A 12,039-nucleotide genomic window follows, 5' to 3' on the forward strand; every position below is an offset into this window, starting at 1 on the left:
TATAACAGACTAAGATAATGATAAGAACACTTGAGTCCTTTTCCTTTGTCTCATTTGCTCTATAAAAACCTTGTCCTAAGAATCAATAAAGGGAATTCAGAGTTCCTGCTTGAAGTACCCACATGGCCTGGTCATTTCTTATTCACATCTCTGACCCAGCTTAGTGCAGGACACTGAGCAACTCATGGCAGAAAATGAAGGACAAACACAACTGTACCTTACCCCCACTCCCATTGGCATACCAGTTTCCCAGAGGCTGCTGCTCCTTCTCTACTCTGGCTTCTAGAGGTAGCAGTGAGGTCTAGTAACTCATAAGACTTTTCTCAGTATGAGGATAGTTGAAGGGAATATATATGTATACATATGTATATATGTATGTATGGGAGGGTGTATGTGTATATAAATACATATGTGAGTGTGGGCATATATATGTTCATGTATACATAGACAGAGAGCACAGGATGAGTTGAATATGAAAGGATGATTTCTAAAAAATAAAATTAAGAGGTGAGAGAGGAATTTATTGGGAGAAGGAGAAAGGGAGAGATACATTAGGATAAACTATCTCATATAAAAGAGGCAATAGAAAACTGTTACAATGGAGGGGAAGAGCAGGAAGGTGAAAGGGAATGGGACAACCTTATTCTCATTGAATTTGGCTTAAAGAGGGAATAACATACATACTCAATTGGGTATCTTACCCTACAGGAAAATGGGGGGGGGAGGGGAGGGGATAAGAGGGGGGATGATGGAAGGGAGGGCAGATTGCGGGAGAGGGTAGTTAGAAGCAAACATTTTTGAAAAGGTATAGGGTCAAAAGAGAAAATATAATAAGTGGGGAGCGGGATAGGATGGAGGGAAATATAGTTAGTCTTTCACAATATAACTATTATGGAAATGGTTTGGGTAACTACACATGTACAACCTATATTGAATTGCTTATCTTCCCATTGGGGGCTGGTGAGGAGGGAAGAAGGGGGAAAATCTGGAACTCAAAGTTTTAAAAACAAATGTTCAAAAAAATTTTAGTTTTTTACATGCAATTGGGAAATAAGATATACATGCACTGGGGTATAGAAATCCATCTTGCCCTACTAGAGAGTTAGGGGGGTGATGGGGGAAGATATAAGAAAGAACAGATTGGGGGAAAGGGTATTCAGTAGGCTTGCTATTTTGGGGTGGAGTAGGGGAAAGACGGGGAGAAAAAAATGTAACTCAAATCTTATGGATATGAAGGTTGAAAACTAAAAATAAATAAATAATTAAAAAACCCTATTTTATTTATTGCTTTTTGGAGGGCAATTGTGTTCAAGTGACTTGCCCAAGGTCACATGGCTAGTTTTTTTGTGTGTTAAGTGTCTGGGGTTGGATTTGAACTCAGGTCCTCCTGACACCAGGGCCTGTGCTCTATTCACTGGGCCACCTAGCCGTCCCCCCCCCCAAAAAAAACTATTTTATAAAAAAGAATATAAATCATTCCCTCATTGATAAATGGTCAAAGATACTAACAAGCAGTTTTCAGAAGGAGAAATCAAACCTATCTATAGTTACAGGGAAAAGATGTTTTAAATCACAATTGATTAGAGAAATGCAAATTAAAACAATTCCGAGGTACCACCTCATATCTATCAGACTGGCTAATATGACAGAAAATGAAAATGATAAGTATTGGAAGGGATATGGGAAAACTGGGACACTAATGCAATATTGATGGAGCTGTGAACTCATCCAATTTTTCTGGAGAGCAACTTGAAATTATGCCCAAAGGGCTATAAAACTGTCCATAGCATTTGATCCAACAATATGTCTACTAGATCTGTACTCCAAAGGGATCAATTAAAAATATGAAAAGGACCTATATGTACAAAAATATTTATAACAGCTCTTTTTGTGGTAGCTAAGAATTGGAAATTTATAACCAATTAGAGAATGGTTGAACAAGTTGTGGTATATGATTGTAATGGAATATTATTGTATTGTAAGAAATTACAAGCAGCTTTCTTTCAGAAAAGCCTAGAAAGACTGAAATGAATTAATAATGCAAAGTGAATTGAACAGAACCAGGAGGAATTTATACACAGAAACAGCGATATCCTATGAACAACTGTGAATGATTAGCTATTCTCAGCAATAAAATGATACAAGAGTATTCCAAAGGACTCATGCTGAAAAACGCTGTCTGCCTCCAGAGAATGAATGGTTGGCATCTGAATACAGACCAAAGCACACCATGGTTCATGTTCTTCTGGGTGGGTGGGGATTCAAATTTTCTTCCACAAAATGACTAATATTGAAATTATTTGGTGCTATTTGTCCTTTGTTCTCGAAGAGGACCATGACAACAAGGAGGTGATGCCATGACATGCAAGTGAATGGGATTTAAGAGGGGGAGGGCTGGGAGGGCTACTCAAAGGCTCCAGCCTCACCTCTTCTAGAGCCATCTGGGTCTAGTGGCAATCTATATCTATATCTATCTATCTATCTATATATCAGGATGAGTGGAGATGACCCTGGATGCATGGGGAGGGAGACCTTGCTATTGATTGTCTAACGACATGTCCCAGGTCAAGCCCCACTTTGTCATTGTTTGGACCCAGATTGACTCAGAGTGAATATAAACAGCAACTGTTTCTGTTTTAGCCAGAAATCCTAAGGGACTTCCCCTCCCACATTAATTTTTTTTTTTTGCCTGGGTAACAGAAGCCATTCTCTGCCTCATTTCTTACCTAGCCTTAGTCATTGAATGGGCATTCCCTTAGTCAAACTTAGACCTGGGAAATATGGAAATGTTTTACATGTATTGCACATGTATAACTGTAAGGCTGGGAAACCCTGTACCTCCCTCATTAGTGTGGGCTGTTCTTTTTGATACCAAAGGAATAGGCCAAGGAGCTCCATTTTGATTACAGGTGGTAGTTTAATCAATCATGAATACTTTACAAGCAGGGCTAATCTTTAGTTTGGGATGGCAGCTAGACAGTTCAGGGGATTCCCACAAAAGACCACCCCCCCCAAATCCCTATGGTAATTGTACAAAATAGACAAAGGAAGGAGCTACAGTCACTTCTGATTGGTGGGCATTTTGCATTTTCTGCTTAGTAATGGGCTTGGGTTTTAACTAATGTTGTGCCCAAACATAAATTTCTGTATTATGTACTGGTCACAATATTCTCATTATTGCTTTCATCAATCATAGTATTTTAAGTTATGACTGAGTTATGATTTTTTAACAGGTCACCATGTGTGGGCTTCCACCTTTCACAGAGTTCAAGTTTTTATGGCTTTTCACTTTTTATTTTATTTTAGGGCCTTTCCACAATCAGGACACCACAATCCACCATTGAAAAGCCACCCAAACATTCTTTCCAAATGTCTTCTCTAAGGTCACTGGGGCAGCCCTATACTAGGGTGTTGAGGGCCTTTTTGTGTATAGTCAGGATGGTCCCATTTGTAAGCATAAACCACAGAAGTAATATAAGCACAGATAGGAAAACAACATGACCAGTGAGAAAATTATCCCAGTTGTTAACAGTTTTCTTCCATTCCACCCCTGTGGCAGTGAAGGCATTTGGAGATTAATGGGAGAGCTGAATTTCTGAACTTAGTACAGCATAGTTGAGTTTCTGAATTAGGTTCAGAGACAAATAAACATGGCTTGGGCAGTGTTACAACATACTGGGAGTGACAGAGAATAGAATCAATTACAAAATGGGATCAGAACAATTTGACTTTCTCAATTTCCCCCCTTTTCTCAATCCACCCCCAACATCCATTTAATTAACAATTTTCATCTTGGAATACAGATTCCCATGTAGTTGTCTGGCCTCTGGAACATCTTTACTTGGGGCAATCTGGAAAATATCTTGTCCTCAGGAGCAACTCTGTAGTAGAATTGTTTTTCTGGTTCCAAGTTTCTTGTAGAGATTCCTGAGATGTTCCTGCTAAAATCTTTTACAAAACAGATCTCAACACAAGTTAGTATAACCTCTCAAATTTTACTTCTCCAATAACTAGGTCATATTGTAAAAAGCAGTTGAAACCATAATGTCCTGGTCTTAACAAGAAAGCCTCAAAGTCGGAACCTAGAAGTTGCTTGAAGCTTCAAAAACTTTAGGTTTTTACATGCCCCAGTAGAATCATTTACATTTGAACTACAGGATTGCCTGATCTTGTTACTTTCTCAAAAGCTTCCACTCTGATTCCAGTTGAGGATCAGATGCTATTGAGCAATCAATCCCATACATGAAAATTTAAGTGGCAACATTCTTACAAGTAGAAACTTTCTGCTCCTGAGTTCAATAGTTGCACAAATGAATTTACTTATAAGAAGCTGACTTTACTCCAATGAAAATTAAAGACTGGGGAGAATATTTACACAATCAATTCCAAAACAGTGCATATCAATAAGTTGTTTATAATGAAACGTGTTTGTACCACATTAGTAATAAACTTGAGTGAAATTGACTTTTCCATTAATATAACACAAAAAAGGAGTTACATGCTTCAAGAAATCTGATTGCACTGAAATTCTCTTCCCCAAACCATATTGAAGATGTTTCCGATTTCCACCCCACAAATAAATTCATATCTTTGTTTCACAAACTTTTTAATCTTTGCCTAATTATTCGCACGTTATTCAGAAAGGATGAGCTATATCAGGGACTTAATCTTTCACATGACTATTCAGACAGGCAGATGACAAGCCCGAGTACTAATTTACCTAGTTGTTTGGAATATTGAATGACTACACATTTAGACTGAAAACAGCAACATCTCACATACTCGTAAGTGTGCTTATATCTTTTCTGACCACTTGCTCTGATGATAGGAATTTCATACAAAAGAAAAAACCAGGGATGTGACTATAACAGCATCAAAATAGTCCTTCAGGCTTAAGTCTAAGGGCACATACATGACAGGATAAAGCACCCTCACCTGTGTTTGATTTCAGGTCAGTCACAGTTTAACAACCAATGGTGTAGGAATAATGCTACCTCAACCCCAGACTCAGGAATAGCACATTCCTGTTCAAAGGAACACAATGAGGAAACTGAGCCAGGAGGACCCCACCTTAGGTTGATGCCAAAGTTATCCTCTCAGATTTTCCCCAGATGCAGACCTCTACCTGTAATTGTTCAGAATCACATTCCCTCTGAGTAGCTTGTGGCATTTCTCATGAATGGTGGATTACTGACTTGATGATTCATCAGCCAACTATACCTAAATTCATACCTCTGAATAAAGTCAGTTATACACCAAAGAGCTTATACCTCAAATGGGGAGTTTCCATAGTCACAGGTTAGGGTTAGCTACAATTATTTTATTTTATTTTTTGAAGGGGGGAAGGCATGGGAATTGGGGTTAAGTGACTTGCCCAAAGTCACATGGCTAGTAAGTGTTAAGTGTCTGAGGCTGGATTTGATTCAAGTCTTCCTGATTCCAGGGCCTGTGCTCTATTCACTGTGCCACCTAGCCTCCCCCTAGATACAATTATTTTTACTCTCTTGGAGCTGCAATAAGAAAAACAATTTACCAGGACTCATATACATAGGAGATTTCACTTAAGATCTTTCATTTGTTTTCTTTTTGTCTCAAATTTAAACTTGTCCTGGTGCAAAAACCAATCATTAGAAATCATTTCTTTTTTTTTTAAGCAATCGGGGTTAAGTAACTTGCTCAAGGTTACACGGCCAGTTATTTCTGGGTGTGGTGCTAAGTGTCTGAGCCCGGATTCGATCCCCAGGTCATCCCGACACACTGGAGCCGGTGCTCTTACTCGCTGAGCCACCTGGCCGCCCCTTGAAATCATTTCTATATTATATATAAACTTAAAAATCCTCAGTAAGCCAAGTGCATGGTTCAAGAACTCCATAAACCAAACAAAATTTTTCCCAGGGGTAATGACCTTACTCACACAGATGATTTCCAGGAACGTGGAAAGTTTACAAAATAAGGGAAACTGACAGGAACCCCAGAAAAGGGGTTGATCCTAATGCCTCTGCCTGCCCACTCCATGATATAGTCTTCCTCTGGACTAACACATACTCTGGGAAGGCCCTATTTTCTGTCCTAATTCAGTTTGTTTTGCCCTGATTGAATCTCACCCATTTCCCTCTATGGCTACCCACTTGCCAGGATGTTTTACAGGGTTCCCATATAGCATTGTGCATTCTGTACTGGTATCTACCAGAGCTGACATGGCTTATTTTTTTGCAGCCCAGAATAAGGTAATTGGCACATGGGACCTCCATACATCCACCATAGCCCTATATTGAAGGTGACCTTGTCTGTATTCCTAAGGGAAAGGAGTAGAAGAAGAAAGGTATCCAGACCACCTACCCTTAGAGCTGCTGTGAGCTGTGCTCTTTGATATCACCACCCCACTACCCCCAAGGTACACAGATTAACCTTGCTGCACACCCTCATATCTCCAGGAAGACTGCTCTGAATGGCCAGAAACAATCGTGATAAGGCTTTCACCTCATCCCCTCCTTTCCACACACAGTAATCAATCAGCAGTTTTAGGTTTTAATATTAAAACAATACCCCCAAATAACTTAAATAACAATCTACAACCTTCATAAATGATAGCCAAATTATTTTAGCTGCAACTGCCTCGTAACTACAGGCAAAGATGGGAATTGCCAGTTACAAAACATTATAAGACAGGGTGAGGAGTGCTGATAAAATCACATAACTGGTTTTAAACAGTTTTTCCACTTTTAAATACTTTCAGTTGATACTTTAACAACATCCAGATTATGAAAAGTTGCTTGACATACCAGATAGAAAAATTTACCAATGTGAAGCATTGTTATGTATTTCAGTCCCCTTATTATCTCTGCAGGGTATGTTTCCCTTTTTGCCCCCATTGAACCACTGCAATTACTTCAAACTGTCCTCCCCAACAAGAGTATCATCATATTCTAATCCTAACCCAGTCGTGGGTCACTCCAACTATCCACTACCACCATGCCTACACTAAAGTTGAGCAAAGCTGGAGAAACAAAAAGAGGAGAAATGGAAAAAATAGACATTTAAGGAAGTAGAAGACTTTCAAGCATTCCCAATGAAAAGACCAGAAGTGAATAGAAAATCTGACTTTCAAATACAAGAATCAAGAGAATCCTAAAAAGGTAAACAGAAAAGGGAAATCTAAAGGGACTTAATAACATTGAATAGTTCAGATTCCTACATGGAAAGATAATATTTGTAACTCATAAGACCTGTCTCATTATTAGGATAGTTAGGAATAGACAGAGGGCACAAATATGAAGGGATAATATCTAAAAAATGAAACCAAGCGGTAAAAGTGGAATGTACTGGAAGAAAGAGAAGAGAGGTAGAATAGGGTAAATAACCTCACATAAAAGAGGCAAGGAAAAGCTTTTACAATGGAGGAGAAGAGGGGGGAGGTCAGGGAGAGTGAATGATGCTACCTCTCCTCAGAATTGGCTCAAAGAAGGAATAACATATACTCTCAATTGGGTAGAGAAATCTATCTTACCCTACAGGAAAGTAGGAGGGGAAGGGAATAATAGAAGGGGGGATGTAATAAAAAGGAGAGTAGATTTGGGGAGGGGGTAGTCAGAATCAAAAAAGTTTTAATGGAGGGACAGGATGAAAAGGAGAAGAGAATAAATGGGGAGGGGGGAATAAGATGGAGGGAAATACAGTTACCAACAGTAATTGTGAAAAACTTTTGAAGTTTCTGTGATAAAGGCCTCATTTCTCATACAAAGAATTGAGTCAAATTAATAAAAATAAGAGCCATTCTTCAGGTGATAAATGATCAGAAGATGTGAACAGTTTTCAGATAAAGTCATCAAAGCAAACTGTAGATGGGTGAAAAATAGTCTAAATCACTACTGAGTGGAGAAATTCAAAGTAATAAATTGTGAGGTACCACCTCACCCATCTTAGATTGGCCAATAGGACAGAAAAGGAAAATGACAAATGTTGGAGTGGATGTGGGAAAATAGAGACATTAATACACTCTGGTTGGAGTTGTGAACAGATTTAACCATTCTGCAGAAAAATTTGGAACTATACTCAGAGGGCTATGAAACCATGCATACCCTTTAACCTAGCAATACCACCAGTAGATCTGTATCCCAAAAGACATTTTAAGAAAAGGAAAAGATCTCCCTCTCCCGCTGCTCACCCCCCTTGCCTGTCCCCTTTCTCTTCCCTCTCCCCCTCCCCCTCCCCATCCTTTCTCCTTCCTCCCTTCCTCATTCTAGATGATGCCATGGTGGAGAAGGCCGAGGAGGCCACGGAGCCTGCCGAGGCAGACATCACCGGACTTGGCCAGGACATGTTCTCCAAAACGGCCACGTACCTGACGGGCGAGCTGACAGCCACCAGTGAAGATTATAAACTTCTGGAAAATATGAAAAACCGACTAGCTTAAAGTATCCAGAAATGAAAGATATTGCAGTAAACATAAGTAGAAACCTAAAGGACTTAAACCAGAAATATGCCACCCTTCAGCCTTCTCTGGATCAGAGCACTTTAATTGAGGAGCAGGTAGCCGCTCTCCAGCAGGCAGCTTACAAGCTGGATGCATGTTCAAAGAAACTGGAAGCAAAGTACAAGAAGCTAGAAAGGCGATGAAAGAGTTCTTTAGCACAAAGAAACTACAAGAATGTTTTATGAGAAATACGTGGGATGGGACTTTATCGATAGGCTTCAGTTCCCAAAAGGAAGAGGTGCTGCTGATCCAAGGAGAATCCCAGCCCCGCCTCTGGCTGGATGTGTAACTCTGGCCACCCCCACTGTTTTCCTCAACCTGTACCCCTGGAACCTCATCTTAGCGTGTGTTTCTTTGTGTGCCCTGGACGAAGGCTCAGAAATCAGGATCAGCCCCATCTGGAGCAGACATAGATGAGAGGCTCTCGGCTCCCTGGCTCCTCCATTGCCCCACCCCCCTCATAACCTGTTCTTCAGCTTCAATAATAGATGCCAACATATGAAAAGAAAAAAAAAAAGGAAAAGCAAGGGCAGTTAGGTGGTGCAGTGAATACAGCACTGTCCCTGGAGTAAGGAGGACTTGAGTTCAAATCTGCCCTCAGACCCTTAACACTTTACTAGCCATGGGACCTTGTGTAAGTCAACCCCAATTTCCCAGCCTTCCCCCCTCCAAAAAGCCAAAAAAAAAAAAAAATAAAAAGGAAAGGAAAAGGACCTACATGTACAAAATTATTTATAATAGCTCTTTTCTGGTGGCAAAGAATTGGAAATTAATGGGATAAACATCAGTTGGGGAATGGCTGATTAATTTGTGGTATATGATTGTGATAGAATAAATTAATGCTATAAGAAATGATGATAAGGATGGTCTCAGAAATCTAACATAGATTTACACGAACTAATGGAAAGTGAAGTGAGCAGTACCAAGAAAACATGCTATCGAACAGAACAGTAACATTTATATTATAAGATGGTCAGGTATGAACAATTTAGCTAGTCTCAGCAATATAAAGGTCCAAGCCAACTCTGAAGGCTTATGGTGAAAAATGTTATACCCAGAGAAAGAACTGATGGTGTCTGAATATAGATCAAAGCATACATTTTTAAATTTTATTTTTTTCAGGGTTTTTTTTTTGGTCTGTGTTTCCTTTTAAAATACAATATAGAAATATATATTGCTTGACTACACAAGTATAACTTATATCAAATAGCTTGCCTGCTCAATGGTGGGGGGGAGGGTTGTGGTTGACAGGGAGGAGGGTAGAGAACTTGGAACTCAAAATTTTTTAAAAAAGAGTGTTAAAAAATTGTTTTTACATGTAATTGGGGAAAAATTAAATTACTAAATAAATATTAAAACAATAACAACAGGGGCAGCTAGGAGGCGCAGTGAATAGCACACTGGCCCTGGAGTTAGGAAGACCTGAGTTCAAATCCAACCTCAGACACTTAACACAAAATCTAGCTGTGTGACCTTGGGCAAGTCACTTAACCCCAATAGCCCTACTCTCCCCCCTCCAAAAAAGCAAAAAAAAAAAAAAAAAAACCAAAAGCAACCCAACAACAACAATGTAAGTAGACAGTTCTAGAGATCCTTTCATAATGTGAATTTACCCCAGGATGTGGAAAAGGGCAGGAGGGGACTGCACCTCTGTGGAGGAGTTGGCACATGGTTCAAGGACACATGGGGCTTGGGCACAGAGAAGCAAGATCAGGAGGAACACATGGCTGGAGGGGCCAGCAACATGAGGGCCTGGCTAGAATTGAAAGGAAGAACACGCCAGCAGGCAGACACATGGGGGCCAGACACAAAAGCATTCAGGAGGCAATAGGCCACACGTGGTATCCCAGCAGGATGGATAAAATACCAACACACAGGGACCAAGCTCTCCAGTGGGTGGGCAGACTGAAACCAAGGTCTCCTCTCTCAGCACTGAAGGTCTCAAGCCAAGGACAGATCTAGAAGTCGTGGTAGCTTTCTCTCTGCAGGTCTGTTCTTCTGCTTTCACTTGGAAGAATTTTTTAACCATTTCTTTGGGGGGTTGGGAGGAGGGATTGGATGGGTGGTAGGAGGACACAGAGCACCAAGTTGAGGGGCAGGAGCAGGAAAAGATCCCAGTACATTAAGGTAAAGTTTAGATAGCTGTTTTTTTTGCAAATGCAGAATTCTTCCACACCTAAAGTCCAATGTGCATAATGTGAATTTACATAAAGCAACATCTGTCTGTACTCTTTTCTACTCCTATTCTCTTTTCTCCAGAGGTCTTTCATATCTAAGTTTTCTAAAATTTTGTTAGTCTTACCTTCTTTCTTAGTCATTTTATAGTTAGGTTTATCTAGCTCTCAGAGGGAAAAGGTGAGGTCCCCCACTACTGTCTATTCCTTCCTGTAATTCATTTAACTTTTCCTTTAAGCCTATGAATGCTATGCCATTTCCCAAATATATGTGTCCTCTTGATATTACTTTACTGCCTTTTATTTCTTTAAACAAGAGGTAATTTTCCTGCCTACCCCTTTTCATAGGGCTATATCTGCTTTTGCTTTGTCTGGCATCATGACTGCTACCCCTCCATTTGTTACTTCAGCTAAGGAAGAACCGTTTCTGCTCCAGCCCCCTATTTGAACTGTGGTTCTCTCTTGGTTTCAAATGTGTTTCTCACAAACAAACCAACATATTGCTGGATACTGGTTTCGAAGCCATTTTGCTACCCACTTCCTTTTATGAGCGAGTTCTTCCCATTCACACAGTTAGCATTACTAACTGCATTTCCCTCCATCCAATTTTCTTCTGTTTCCTCCTCTCTCTCTTTTTACCCTGTCCCTACTCTAAGTTCTTTTTGCATATAACTACTGTATTCTTTTATTAGCCCACATTTTTATAAATACTTTTACTTTCTCATTTCCCATTCTGCTACTTACCTCTCTGGTAAGACAGATTTTTATGACCCATTGAGTAAGTATATAGATATAGATAGAAATATCAATAGAGATATTTTCCCTTTTTGAACTAATTTAGATGTGACTTAGGTTCAAGCATTGGCCACTCTCCCTTCCATTTTCCACTCCAGGGTAAAAACTTTTCCTTCCACACCTCTTTTATGTGAGATCACTCCCCCATTCTTTGTCTCTCTTCTGCCTTCTCCCAGGGCATCCATATTTCTCCCCTATCCGTTTATTTAACATCATCCCAACCTACCTGGTTCACTTCCTAACCCTCTTTCAATATAGACTCCTTCTACCTGCTCTAAAAATGATAAAATTCTTGGAAGATAGGTGTTTCATCTTCCCTTATAGAAAAGCACACAGTTTAACCTTATTGAATCGCTTATGATTTCTTTCATATTTACCTTTTTATGCTTCTTTTGAGTCTTGTATTTGAAAGTCATTTTCTCTTCAGCTCTGGTCTTTTCATCAGGAATGCTTCAAAGGCCTCTATTTCTTTAAATATTCATTTTTTTCTCGATGCGTTTCCCCAGAGAGTAAACCCGTAGTAACTGGAATGTTCTCAGAGAGACTGTCTCCTTCCACAAGTATCTTTTCCTCTGAGTCTTCAGAGAGTAGATGTGC

General features: G+C 39.8%; 1 long non-coding RNA gene across 1 annotated transcript in view; it reads right to left on the reverse strand.

Annotated features, from left to right (window-relative positions):
• Positions 1 to 2,893: 2,893 nt before the first annotated feature.
• The window catches only part of LOC138176428 (uncharacterized), an 18,749-nt gene continuing 9,603 nt past the window's right edge, over positions 2,894 to 12,039 (reverse strand). The window contains exon 2 of the long non-coding RNA XR_011172236.1: positions 2,894 to 3,948. This is a non-coding gene — a long non-coding RNA (uncharacterized lncRNA). The remainder of the gene's footprint in view (positions 3,949 to 12,039) is intronic.

The sequence above is a fragment of the Petaurus breviceps genome, unplaced genomic scaffold (assembly GCF_028583685.1).
Source record: "Petaurus breviceps papuanus isolate PSGF00001 unplaced genomic scaffold, PetGlider_PUasm1.0 89190, whole genome shotgun sequence".
In the NCBI taxonomy this organism is placed as follows: Eukaryota; Metazoa; Chordata; class Mammalia; order Diprotodontia; family Petauridae; genus Petaurus; species Petaurus breviceps.